General features: G+C 39.9%; 1 pseudogene; it reads left to right on the top strand.

Moving 5' to 3' along the window:
• Positions 1-232: 232 nt before the first annotated feature.
• Positions 233-2,765, top strand: LOC131303810 (uncharacterized; annotated as a pseudogene).
• Positions 2,766-14,207: the final 11,442 nt, after the last annotated feature.

Raw genomic sequence — 14,207 nt, forward strand, 5'->3', positions numbered from 1 at the left:
CACCGGGTCATGCCCACATGGGCGACCCGATTTGGTCCCGGACCGGCCCCAAATTCCAACAGAAATGAATTTATGCAATATTCAATTCCAACAAAAATTGAGGTTCTGTTGTAGGTGTCTTGTGAAAATAGAGTGGAAGTGAATTATAGATAGAAAATATGTATTTAATTGGGATAATTATACAACCACAATCCCAACATGGAGGATTCCAAACCAAACTCAAGTTGTTACTTCAAATCCATTATGGTAAAGCTTGAAACTCCTAGTTTCAATCCATTTGTAAACCATCAAGTCTGTCTTCGGGCAAACCTCATTAAGAATAATGTCGAACCTCGTGATTGAAATCCATCCCTCTAGGAACGGAGCCTTTATTCAAGTTCTATTAGAGGTGTGTATTGCAAGACTGGATTCGATAGCTGTAGATTGATGATTTGAAGAGACTTTGCCTTCACAAGTATTTGAATTTTGAAATCCTTCTTAGATGATCCTCCTGGTGACAAAACACGTCTCCTCTTTAAAACTTCCCGATTACCTCCAATAATTAACATTGCTACACTTTAAAACTTACGGTTTTCAAGATCATTATACCACTCTTTCAAGACTGCTAGTTTATAGGTCCTTCTAATGTTCTAGTTTTTATCTGTCATGTAGGAATAATTACAACCATGTGTGGATAAGCATGTATCCGTTCATGGTCAGTGTAGAAGCATGTGCTTATCGTCTTCTGGTTCCATTACTGGTTATCATAATGACTCGACAGAGAATTGTTTGTTTATGAAGACGTGGTTGATATTGATGAGCCTTTTGACCACGTTTGAACATTGTTTTTTGCAGACAGCAATTTCTGCAACTTGGCTCTTTTGCTCTGCAATCCCAACTCTTCTTGTTTGTATCTTTTAGCTTCCACCACTACCAGGCTATAGTTTTTAAGCATAACTAATTATGGTTTAAAAGTTCGAGACCAATTGTTTTTAATCATAGCTCTTATTCATTTTGACTTGGAAAATAGCCATGGCTCCCATGGCCTGGGAATTTGATTTAGACACTAACAAAATTTTGAGAGGAATTGAAGCACAAGTTGTTCAAATTGGCCATAACTTTGCCTCAGGACAAAATCACTTTGTTCATTCGCTATTCGGAAACCTTGTTGGTGATTTGTTTGATTAGATTTCGCTTTCACGCTTTTTAAGCAGTTATAATTGATGTCCTATCTGATATGCTGAAGGGTTTCAGGAAAGCAGCAGAGTCAGTAGAGAAACTAATGGACGTTGCATGAGAAGAGCTGCCTGATACAATGGCTGCTGTCCCATTATCTGGCATGGAGCTCAGTGACCTGACAATGGAGCTCAGTGACCTGGGGTTAGCATTAAAAGTCTGCTTCTATACTAGTTATTCTTACGTTGTGAGGGACCGTCACCACAACTTTAAATAAGAGGAAAAGCATGAGTTTTAGAACAAACATGTCAAAAGTACAGATTGAAAAGATCATATACTAATTTCTTCCAAGATGCTTGTCATAAATCTATGTTTTGGGTACAGATCAACTTTCTATACATGTGTAACTTGAGTTTGACAAGGTCACGTGCACCTTTAGTTTCGATGGATGGATGATAGTTTGCTTTTGTATGTTGAAAAGGATGAAATTGTCGGACCCTTTAGTTAGGTTTATGTCTGACAAGAGTAAATAAGGTTATCTTGCATTGATTTAGAAGCATTCTAAATAAGGTTATCTTGCATTGATTTCAAAGTATGAGAACTTCTGTTTTGTTTGAGAATTAAATTCTTATTCTCGTCATTAATAACTAAGATTCCTTGTTTACTATCTTAAAGAAAAAGTAGTTTCTCAGTTATTTCACCGAAAGGTACACAGTTGGCATTTCGACCTTAGTGACTAAGAATCTTGGCTCCGCATCTGTTTAAATTAAGATGTTTCAAATCAGGGAATAACTGTGTTTGTTTTTTGCAGCCAGGGGATAACTCAAGCTGTTAGAAGCTCGACTCGAGCTGTCCACGTAGCTCAGGAAAGATTGAGCCACATGACAAACATGGCTCCATCAGGTTATTGACAAAGCCATGGCCTTGTTTGCTTTCAATTGTGAGCTTTAAAACTAACTTTTTGGAGCAATGGATTTTACTTCCATCTTTACTTGATTAGCATCAGTGCAGGAGGTAGCCACTGTGGAAATCAAGACACAAGTACCAATGGTAGCTAAAACTGCAAGAGGCATAACGGAGGCGATTGTTAAGGGTCGCTCAAATCTTTCAAAACTTTTGTGCCCTTATAAGGTTTTCTGGGATGGCCTTCAACTTCTTCTCTTCTTGGTCTAAACGGTAAATCTGGATACACAAACTTTCTCTTTCTGGGGTGCATTAGTTTCCTGGTTCGGGGTTACACTTCTGATTGATTGGGGCTGAGTGTTTGTAAAATTACCTGGGTGTTATGCTATTAGGAATTATAGACCTAAAATTTTGGCTTAAGGGAACTAGAGATGTGAAACGGCTTCCCTGTTCTCCCGTTCTCGTCTGGTATTTACCGATTGCTTTATTTCCTGTTTTCACTCATTGTTGCAACTTCAAAATCTTGATCTATGTGATTTTCCAACTGCTCTTGGATACCTTTTCTTTTAGACACTTCTCTTTTGGTGTTTTCTTTTGCCGAGTGAAAGCTTTAACTCCTGCTGTTGGAGAATATCTTTCCTTGGTTATAGAGAGGATTCATTTACCTGATATGTGAGATTGTCGAGATGCTCAAGTTATTTCTTCCTTGATTTCTTATGCATTTGGGGTACTTGATTTCATTTCAGTAGATTGATCCATACAGCTAAAACAGAAACATTTGAGAAGCATTAAGAGAAATGTTTGAGCATGGAAATGTATGAAATTTTCCTCAAAAAAAAAAAAAAATGTATGAATTTTTGCTGTTTTTTTCTTATAGGAGAGAAGGCATTCTTTCTCTTTGTTCCAACTAGGTCCGTATTGAACTTGTGGAAAGGAAAGGAAAAGAAGGGAAAATGGTTAAGGAGAAAAGTGTGAGGAAAATGTACTATTCTCAAAACTTAGTTTTCTTTTTTTCCTCCCACTTTCTTTCTCAACCAAACAAGGGGGAGGGAATTTTTATTTTTTAAAAATTTTCCTTTCCTTGCTTTTCTATATTTTCCGAACAAAATAATTCAAAATATTGACACAAAACTATCTTAAATCCACAAAAGATTAGAGAGAGAGAGAGAGAGAGAGAGAGAGAGAGCCCTTTCTTTTCTATATTTTCCGAACGAAATAATTCAAAATATTGACACAAAACTATATTAAATCAACAAAAGATTAGAGAGAGAGAGAGAGAGAGAGAGAGTCAAAATAGCTAAGTTAAACTAAATCCCCTTGTTAGGAAAAAAAAAAAGAGGCCAAATCCACACGTAAATATTTTTCCCCTTTTACTATATTTAGAGCTAGTGAGTTCACTTCGATTACTAGTATAAAATATTTTGATGTTGGTCAATCAGTTAGAAATCGATATTTTATTTTATTTTTTTCAATATTTCATTGCTGGTACATGACCATTGCACTGGAATTGAGCTCCACATCTAAATCCATAAGGTTTCTCTACAATATGTGCACCCAAACCTAAACCACATGGTCAAAGGAGCAACACCCTATAAGTTTTATGCACTGGCAGCGCTAAACAGGCCGAGTTTTGTGTTTTGAGTTCGATTCACTCAAATTTTGATGAGCACAATGATGGTATTTAAATGAAACTCGACTTGGTTCGAGTCGAATAAATATTAAACTCAAGCGCTCTACGAAAGTTTAATAATGATTGCGCGCAAATGGCCCGGTCCTTTGTTCTGTTGCTCGTTTTCGTGAGTTTCCAAGACTATTAGCTTCGAATAGCATTGACCTACTTATAGGAACAAGAACCACCCAATTCAAATGCATGAGTGAAGATATGACAAACTTTGACCGGTTTGCCCTTTTTTTTTTATAGGCAACCGGTTTGCCCTATTCTGGCTATGATTGCGGAAAAATGGCCCATTCTTCATTCTGTTGCTTGTTTTTGTGAGTTTCCAAGATTTTTAGGTTCGAATAGCATTGACTTACATATAGAGAACCATGCAATTCGGATTCATGAGTGAGAAGACATGACAAACTTTGACCATGCAAATTCGAGTCGAATAAATATTAAACTCAATGGCTCAATGAAAGTTGAATAAATTGCATATAATTACTAGAAGTAAAATTTTGCAGATATATTTATGTGTTCATGAGCCCTCAAATTGTACTCCCTCTGTCCCAACTTGTCGGATTCCTACGAAAAGACGTGCAGTTTTGAGATCAAAAGATAAATTACTTCCTCGCATCATATTTTAAATTCCTTTGCAATATATTAAAAAGCTCTCAAAGCACTTTAATTTGGTGTAAAGAAACTTGAAAAATAATGCTTGAAAGTACTTTATTTTTCGAACCGAAAGTTACACGACGTGGACAATTTGGGACGGAGGGAGTAGTTCTAACTCGTTTATTAACTCAAATGAGCAGAGGTTTAAGTAACTCAAGTTTGAGAACGGCTCGGTTCTTTGAACCCTCTACAGCGGTGCATGTTCAAAGCGTTTGCTATTTGAAAATAAATTCTATCCATTGCCGGTATAAAATTTCACTTTTCCACCACAGTCTATTATGGACTCCACTGAGTGTCTATTGTTGTAATTTGAGCAGTTCATATTTTAAGATCCGCAATATAATATTGCCATGCAAAAAATCAGCTTGATCTGAAGCCGATAGATATATCAAAATTTGAATTTTGGTTTATAAAATAAACGATCTGATTTCTGTCAATAGTAATAAAGATAAACTATCTATTTTACAAAACAAATTTAATTTTTAGGGCAAAGTACGAATTACCTCCCCTGAGGTTTGGCCATTTAGCAGATGACCCCCCTGACATTTATTAATGACCACATTGCCCCTTGTGGTTTTGGAGCAAATTGCAATTGTAACTCTGTTAACAGTGAATAGCGAAAATACATCATTACCCTTTTAATAAATAAAGCACTTCACTTCGTACACCTAAACCCTCCAACCACAAGGACATTGAGAGATGCGGCAATAGTAAAAATGAAAGAAATGACTGCCATGGCACGCAAAATTGGGATTTTGAAAGCTTTTCAGGATTTGTTTTCCAAGTAGGTAGCTTTAGTTAAATCCTATCCTCTATCTCATACTCAAAACAAAAAATGGGTGGTTTCTGTTTTAAAAAATTGATCTAAGGTCCACTATAGCATGTTTGTAACCCACCAAGTCCACCTCTCAAGTTTGTAACCCACTAGGTCCACTCAGACAAGGGCCTTGTTTGGTTTAGACTAAAAAATATATTTTTATTCTCTTTCATTTTTTGTGTTGCCAAACTAGGCCCTTGTCAAGCCAAAAAGGAATTAATACAAGACAAAAATGTCCTTGCCGGCTTTTTTTGAATTTTTTTGAATTTTGACAACGCGCTCTCTCTCTCTCTCTCTCTCTCTCTCTCTCTCTCTCTACATTCTAAATCTCACCTGCTCTGCCGCTGCACAGATAACATTATATGTTCAAATTTGTTAGGCTGCTGCGCGGACCAATTCATATAAGGTTGTCTATGGTTATGGTAACATATATGGTTATATGTTCATGCATATACATGTTCAAGTTTAAACATTATATGTTCAGATTTGTTAGGCCGCTGTGCGGACCAATTCATATAAGATTGTCTATGGTTATATATGGTTATGGTAACATAGATGGTTCTATGTTCATGTATATACATGTTCGAGTTTTAACAATTAGTAACAATCATTGAAACAATTACATCCGCCAATCAAAACATCTGTGTTCAAAATAAATAAAAAATGGATTCAGTGTCTGCTATTGTTCAACTACATAGTTATAAATTTGATCGATTGATCTACAAAATGGATTCAGAGTTTTCTGAATAGCAATATGAAAACACGATAAAGAAATTACACCAAAAGACTTTAACCAAATTAAAATTCTAAATCTAATGTTCTTGGCTATCTTGTCAGGCTCAACGATCCTAATGTGCCCCTTCAACACAATTAGGTACCTTTGGTAGAAAGATTTGATGTGAAGGGCTCTTCTGAGGTTGGAGTTCATCCTAAACTCCATTATCACGGTGTCATTGTGGTGATACTCCAATTTGCAATAAATTGGATTAGGAACTTCATGAAACCATACTCATACTTCGTTTGAATTCGTCATTTCTGCACATTTAAGAAAAAAGTTAAACAAATGGAAACATATAGCTTTATATGTTAAAAAAAGGATTCAAGAATTCGTATATTACCATATATGTTTCATGATATCGGCTGTCAAACGAAAATCTAAATGTTATATGTCTCATGATACACTATAACAGAAAAAATCACATATAACCATATATATTAGGAATGATGGCATAATACAGGGTACATAATTGGATATATAATCATATGTGTCTCATATACAGAGAACAAACCATATTTTCTTAAAATATAATTATATGTACAAATAAAACTAATACATTTATACATGAAAACTAGTAAACTACTAAATTTATCTTATTGAATTGGTCCGCGCAGCGGTCTAATAGATTTGAATATATAACCATATAATCATATTAAAGCAGTCCACATGTAACCATATAATAACATGATATAGGGTACAACATTGGATATATAACCATATATATTCACAGAATAAAATGACGACCAAAACAAATGATATATATTAACAACCAAAATGAGAATATATAACGTCATATAATATTACGTGATAACATGTAACATTACAGTGTTATATGTTATAAACATATAACCATATATGTTACTCAACAGTAGCTTAAAAAAGTACAAAAAAACATTCCAAAGCCAGCAAAAAATCAGTTTCAGTGCAATTGGATACCATTTTTAAAATAGAAAGTCATTAATAAAGCACCTAACTCCACTTCAAACGACTCTAGTCATTCTATAGATAAATAATCACATATGTTAAACAATCCAAATACTAAACTTTATATGTTCTCTATTTTTGAATTTACAAAGTACAGAGACTCGCATATAACCATATGTGTCACTTAAACAATCAAAACCCTACTCCATTGTCCATTACCTATATTAAATTGGTCCGCGCAGCGGCCTCATTGACTAGCTTCTATAACATGTAGAGAACAAATTTGGATATATAACCATATATGTCAGTTAAACACACAAATTAATCGAGTAAAAATATAAATTACATAGATATGTACATATAACCATATATGATGATTCCACTGTTAAGGGTGCAGACAACCTTCAGCAGTGGTTTAGCCCGGGGGTGTGGGGTGTAATTTCGGCCATAGAACTTGACCTAATTATATTACAATCTGTACGTAATTAGGGTTATATGTTAAAGAATCCGATGTAAACATATAGTATCATATGTTCTTACACTGCAATGCAAATGATTTCAAAAGCTCATATATAACATTATATGATTCCATAAGTTCATCCAAGACCCTAACCGAACCAGATCTGCACAAATTGGAACAAATAACCTCATATGTTCAACCCTAAACTAAACTTGACTTACTTGTTTGTGTTGAAAACAACGGTGACGGTGGGAACGAAGTCGACGGTGGGAAAGGGCGGTGGGAATGAAGCCAAGGTGAGATCGGGGAGGCAGGACGGGATGCGATGGTGACGGAAGGTGGGTGGTGATGATGACGGCGACTGGAAGTGACGGCGATGGGTGCGATCGTTGGTATAGTTGGTGAACGAACGCGACTGACGCCGACAACGAAGAAGGCCGACGACGAAAAAGGCTGACGACGACGAAGAAGGCTGACCACAAAGAAGGGCTGACGACGATGAAGAAGGGCAACGACGATCTAGTGAGGTGGAGGAGCAAATCGCCTAAGGTTTCTCCCGAAGAGTCTGGTTCGTTTTGAAAAGGGGGGAGGGGTGGGGGGGAGTGGGGGAGCGGGGATGGGTTTTGTAATGGGATAAAAATGAATCTTTTTGAAATGGAGGAAAAAATGGGCAAATTGTTTTTTTGAAAGCAGGGGTATATTAGACTAAGTGGGATTATTATATCCTTACCAATAGATTAGTGGACTTAAGGGGTTTTAGAATTTAGAAGTGGACTTAAAGGGTTTGGAAAGTGCTATAGTGGACCTTCGCAAAAATCTCCCTTGTTGTTTTTGGCATGTTTGGGTCTATATTCAAGACACACATATTGGGTTGTCCTTGTGTGATGATATCGAGTCCGGAGGTGGCGAATAGGGATGGCAATTCAACCCGCCCCATATCGATCGGGGGCTGGTTTTTGTTGTATTTTCGGAGGGTCGGGTCGGGAGAGAATTGGTAAATTCCAGTCGAAGTCGGGTTGGCATTACCCCATTCGGATACCCACCCCACCCCGAAATTATTTTATGCATAAAAAAACTATTTTTATTCTTGTATTTTTACTCTTACAACTAAAATTCAAAAAATATTAACTATTTCTTCCATTTTGCTTTTAGATAATAAATTTTGTTTAAAGTATAATAGTTATTTCATAAACTTTTATTGTTTATGCTCACATATTTTAAAATCTAGAACATATTTTCTCAATGAAAAAAAAAATTGAACGGGGGCGGGGCGGGTAAACCCGATACCCAATAGAGGCGGGACAGGGATACCCATAAATTACCCAGGGCGGGGTTAAATTTTCGGGTCGGGGTCGGGTGAGGCAAAACCCACCCCGTTGCCATTCCTAGCGGCGAAGCACGTGCTCATCACGAGGGCTCATCTTTTCAAGCCCACATTCCCGGCCAGCGAAGAGAGGAGAGGATGCTCGGAAAATAGGCAAATTGAGGAGGTTTGTGCTCAGAAACAACGTTTCCGATATCGAATCGGTGGTCATCAAGTCTTTAAAATCATGGGGTAGCCAGTTAATCAACATTTTTCAAGAGATTAAAACACTTGCATCTGCGAAATATCTTCTCGAGCAAAACAGGTCTCCTCTATTTTTCCTTTTTCCTTCATACTCTGTTTCTCATTGAAATTAGAGCAAAACAGAACTCTTCTGTTTCCCCCTTTTTTTTTCTAGTTCTTCTCTTCCCCTATAAGAAACTTTTCAGTTGGGCACAAATCTCAAATCTGCCTGCCATAGCCATTGGTGTTGCTTGAAGAAGACATCCCTTAATTAAAAAAGAAACATATATAAAAGATTTAAACTTACACAGAAAGGTAAAAAAGGAAGAGAGATTATTAATATTAATTAAAAATATAAAAGAATTTACAGAGAACGAGTAAAATATTTTGGAAAGAAAGTTGGAAACCTGGTAACGAAATGAGAGGAGTAAACTTGGGTTGGTCTTTCATAGAGATGGGAAAAGGGCATTAAGGGAAGACAAAGTATCATTTTTTGGAGGGAAACACGTTTTTTTAGGTCTACACGTGCAATACAGGCGCGTACCACACACACACACCGTCAAATGGGACGGAAAACTAAACGGTTGCACTTTACTCCAAAACCACAGGGAGGCGATGTGGTCATTAGTAAACGTCAGGGGGGTCATTTGCCAAACAATCAAACCTCAAGGAGGTAATCTGTATTTTGCCTTAATTTTTAATACTCCTATCGATGTCCGATCAAGTTTATTTTTTGCATGAATACACTACCATGTGGGGTTTACAAGATAAACAATTCAAATCAACAATAAACACGCGATAGGACCAAAAAAGATAGTGGTGGAAAAATGGGATTTTCTACAGCGGATGGAAAAATTTTAATCTCTTTTTGTTTCCAATGCCTAGAGAAATGCAGCAACAGACAGACTGCAGCTGTGATCTCCCAAATGCACCCATATAAGTCTGCATGCAGATTGGTATATATACGTGTAAGGAAAACGAGAGAGAGGTCTAGAGAGAGAGAGAGAGAGAAGGGGTACACATTCACAGATGCATGCAGATAAGAATAAAGTTGGAGGCCAGGTTGAGGAGGAACATGCATATACAACCAAAGTGTGGGGGTGGATTTCTTCGTGATCTTTCTTGTGTTGTGTTCTCTATCTGCTGGACCGTGGGAGACGGCGTTGAGCTTGGGGTACCTGCAGAACCGGAGGGGGATGTTCCTCCGGGAAGAAGCTCCGACGAACTAGTCAGTAAATGGAGAAAGAAGAAGAAGTTTAGTAAGAAAAAAACTAGTGAAGAAGAAGGAGTGCTGTGGTTGACAAGTCCAGATCCCCTTCTTAATGACTGTACTCTTCTATTTATAGGCGAAGGGATAGAGTGCTGAGCAAGTCGGCTCTACTTTCCACATGTCGTGTAATGCTCGGATGGCATCCTGTAGCAGGGCCATTTAATGAGTGCCGCTTCCCAGATCTTACAGAATCACATGGGTCGATGTCAGAAAGGTCACATCGCTCAGAGATGTCACTTTGAATATCAGAAAGGATAGCTTGTTTATCAAAAGATATTTCTGGAAGGTTCCATAAATGACTGTACTCGGTGGGGCTCACTTCTGATGATCGAAGAATCTCCGAGCACTTGGTGTTCTTTCCAAAGAACATTTGGGCCGAACGAGAGGACGTCCCCGAGCGTAAGATAATATCACCGAGCGAACTTAAATACATGTGCGTTCAGATGAGCGTACATCGTTCGGCGAAGCACCCAAGGATCCTTCTATCCTTCGGAAGAATAATGACACATCACGCCTAATCTCATCTTTATGAACAGGGACAACTGGTCGATGGGTCAAATAGCTTGTGAATCTGTTCCTCCCATTGGACCTTGTGAACCCTATGAACCTTCGGATATTTCGGCCCCCTACAATAGCCCCTCAACTTCTGCTTTACTTGCTCGGAAAAGAAGGAGGAGTTGAATAATAAATGGCCGAACGTCAATGTAGATCCGAAGAACGAATGACTGGACGAACCGTTGAAGTTGTTGAACGGACAAAAAATGTTTGGAACTTTTGATATGTGCTTGCAGCTTTCATTTAATGCTTTTGTAAGCGCCGATTTGAAACGTTGCCAGGTGTCACGATTACATTAGGTGGTGGTACGGCACATTTCGTTACTTGCCACGTGTCCTTCATCGAGCGTCACATCAATCTCCCGCTCAAATCCAACGGTCAGGGTTCAATACCGCTTCGAATTCTGCACTCAGTATAAAAGGGTGGAGGGTAGAGAGAGAAAATCACTTTTTCCCCCATTCTTCAATCGTTTTCCCTGTTCAAGCGCCGTTCGAAACTAGAAATCGCCAGAAATTTGCAGATTTGAAGGGTTTGATCACAGCTTTCTCTCGATTTTTCAAGTATTTCTCGAGTTCTTTCATTTGTTGATGCATTTTGGTTATTTTCGAATGATTCTTCCCCTTTAAAGTTGGCTTTTTCTCTTTTTCGTCAGGACTGAGACAATCGTCCAATTTCCCAGATGTTCATGTGTTCTTCCGAACACATGTTCATCTTCAACCTGTGTTCTTCCGAACATGAGGGTACCTTTAGGCATGAGTTTTTTCCAAGGAAACACTCATTAAGAAGCTTGGTAACTCGCTTTAGGCCTCTTAATCATTGGTTTCTCCTTTGTAGACACGTAGGGTTCCCTAGTCGTTTCCTTGAGCGGTAGGAATCCTTTCTTCGAAATTTCTTTCGAGGGGTGATCGTTCGGGATGAAACCGAGTAGAGTAGAGTTCTCTCGGAATAACATAAAACACCGGACATAGGCACTTAGACTCCTGGCCATGCAAATCGCTAACGGTGTTATCCCATGCACTTATTTGTTTCTAGGTATGGAGTCCTTGAAATCAACTTCGTCGGGCGAATCTTATCAGTCGGCGGATACCGGAGCTTTGGATTTTGGTAGAGTCGATCCTGAACTAGCCGAAGTATTCAGAGATTTTGCCCAAAGCTACCGAACGGGGTCAAGCGGCAGGGTTCCTGAGGGAGCAGAAGGGATCGATTATCCCGCCAGGGCAATTCCCCTCCGAACAGTGGGGCCAGACCCCAATATAATAGACATAGATGAGGAATCATCTGATAGAGAGCTTCCTCACGACGAAGTGGAAGAGGGAGAAGACGCCGAGGAAGTAGACGAAGCTGAATCGGAAAGAGAAACTCCTGTCGCTTCGTCGAGCCAAACGAACGAGGGAACCGGCGTCGTTGGAGAATCTTCGTCACAACCTCCGAAAGCGAAGAGAAAAATCGTTCAACTGGACCCTGACGTAATTCCCGACCGAACGGGGAGGGATCCCTGCCCTTATTTGGAGTGTTTCCAAGACGAGAAGAGCTTGAACCTCTTCCGAGCAGTTTACGACGTTCCTGGTGACGTCACTATCACGTCGGTCCGGGGCTCCCGAATAAGATTTAGTGATGGACACATCACCGTCCCCTTGATGGCGATTACGGAAAGAGGTCTACGGTTCCCGATGCATAGAGTCCTGAGAGTGATCCTTCATCGTTTCAATCTCACTCCGTGCCAGCTGAGTGTAAACTCTTACCGTATCATTTACTCGGTAATCAAGCTTGCCGAGGTAAAGATGTTCAGACTCGAAGCCTACCATTTGTTTGAAAACTACATGATGTCGCGTAACATCAGGTATTCCCGGTACTACCTGTGCTCCCGAAGGAAGATGGAAAAAATCATTCTCGAGGGTATGTACGACTCGGAGAAATGGGCCTCCGATTATGTTGAGGTTCGGGGAAATTTCCAATTCCCCGAACTAGAGTATGGACAATTCAAAATTTCCACGCGAAGGCGGACTCCGAGTAAGAACAGTTATTCGTTATGTTGATGATGCTATTACTGTTGTTATTATACTCATATCTGTTATTATTGTTGTGCTTTTTTCTTTGGCAGACACTACCAAGATCAACAAGATTCTCTTAAGGGCGGTGAAGGGTTGTGGTCTTGCTGATTCTCTCCTCACCATTCCAGCGGAGGAAAGGGACGCACCAACAATTCTCAGATATAAAGCTACATACGGGGGTCGGATCCGAAGAAAGGTAACCGACGAGCGTGAACAAGCCTCTGAGGTTGGTTCCGAGGACATCCCAGAGGAGCTTCTTCCGAGCTTCGACAAACCTCTCCGAGGGACCATCCGCTTACCCACCGAAGAAGAACCCTTTCAAGAACAAGAAGAGATGCCTCTGAGGAGTATCAAAGCCGTTCTCCAAAAGAGATTGGAGGAAAGGAGAAGAAGAAGGCCGAGCTTCGGAAGGCTGGAGCCCCGGGAGCTTCAGGCTCCATGACAAGAAAGAAAACCCCCCCCCCCCAAACGTCCTTTGAGCGCCCTTTCTTCCCCGAAAGAACCAGTGGTGAGCAAAAAGACAAAAGCGGCTCCGAAGGGGAAGAGCCAGGAAGTTGAGATTCCGAAAGGAACGCAGGGGGAGAGAGAGAGAGAGAATGGAGCTTGCTTCGGATGTCAACACTCCGTGGGTGTCTAACTTTGTCACCCCGAGCAAGAAACAAGTTTTAAAATCGGACAGCCTAAGGGAGGATCCCTCCCTGGCTTTTACCCTCCACTCGGGGCTGGCTTTACCCAGGGATATACAAAGTCTCTCGTCTCTGAAAGCAGCCTTGAGCGAGTACTACTTTCATGTTGGACGAGTAAGTAAATTTCTCGCACTTGCAATGATTATTTGTACACTTGCTCTTGTTTCCCAGAATAACTTTCATTTTGTTTTGACTGCAGGCCACCCAGTCCATCATGAGTGCCCAATGTTATTTCACCGAACATGACAAGAAGTCAAAGCTGCTGAAGCAATCGGTTGAGCATAACAAGGGTGTAGCCAAGGACTACAAGAAGAGCCTGGAGCAATCCAAGCTCATGCGACAAGGCCAGGAAGTTCAGATTGCAAAGCTGAATGACCTGATAAAGGGACTCCAGGATTCCGCCGAGCGCACAAGGGCCAAAGGAAAAGAGGAGGGCCTGTCTGAGGGAAGAGCCTTTGGGCGAAAGGAGATGAAGAAGGAGATGGAGAAGGAACAAGAGAAGGAGCTGTAAGAACAGCATAATAAGGGGTACGACAAAGGGTACGCCCAAGCCGAAGAGGATGTGGCTGACCAAATTCTGGAAGTTCAGGCTGAAATTAAGGAGGGTCAGCACAAGGAAAGTTTCATGCTCGGATATAACAGGGGTTTCGACGACGCAGGAGTTGAACCTGACGACGAAAGGAGGACCCTGGTGGAAGTACCTCTCCTCCCCCCTACTGAAGCTGAAGCA

Source organism: Rhododendron vialii, chromosome 10a (assembly GCF_030253575.1).
Source record: "Rhododendron vialii isolate Sample 1 chromosome 10a, ASM3025357v1".
NCBI classification, from domain to species: domain Eukaryota; kingdom Viridiplantae; phylum Streptophyta; class Magnoliopsida; order Ericales; family Ericaceae; genus Rhododendron; species Rhododendron vialii.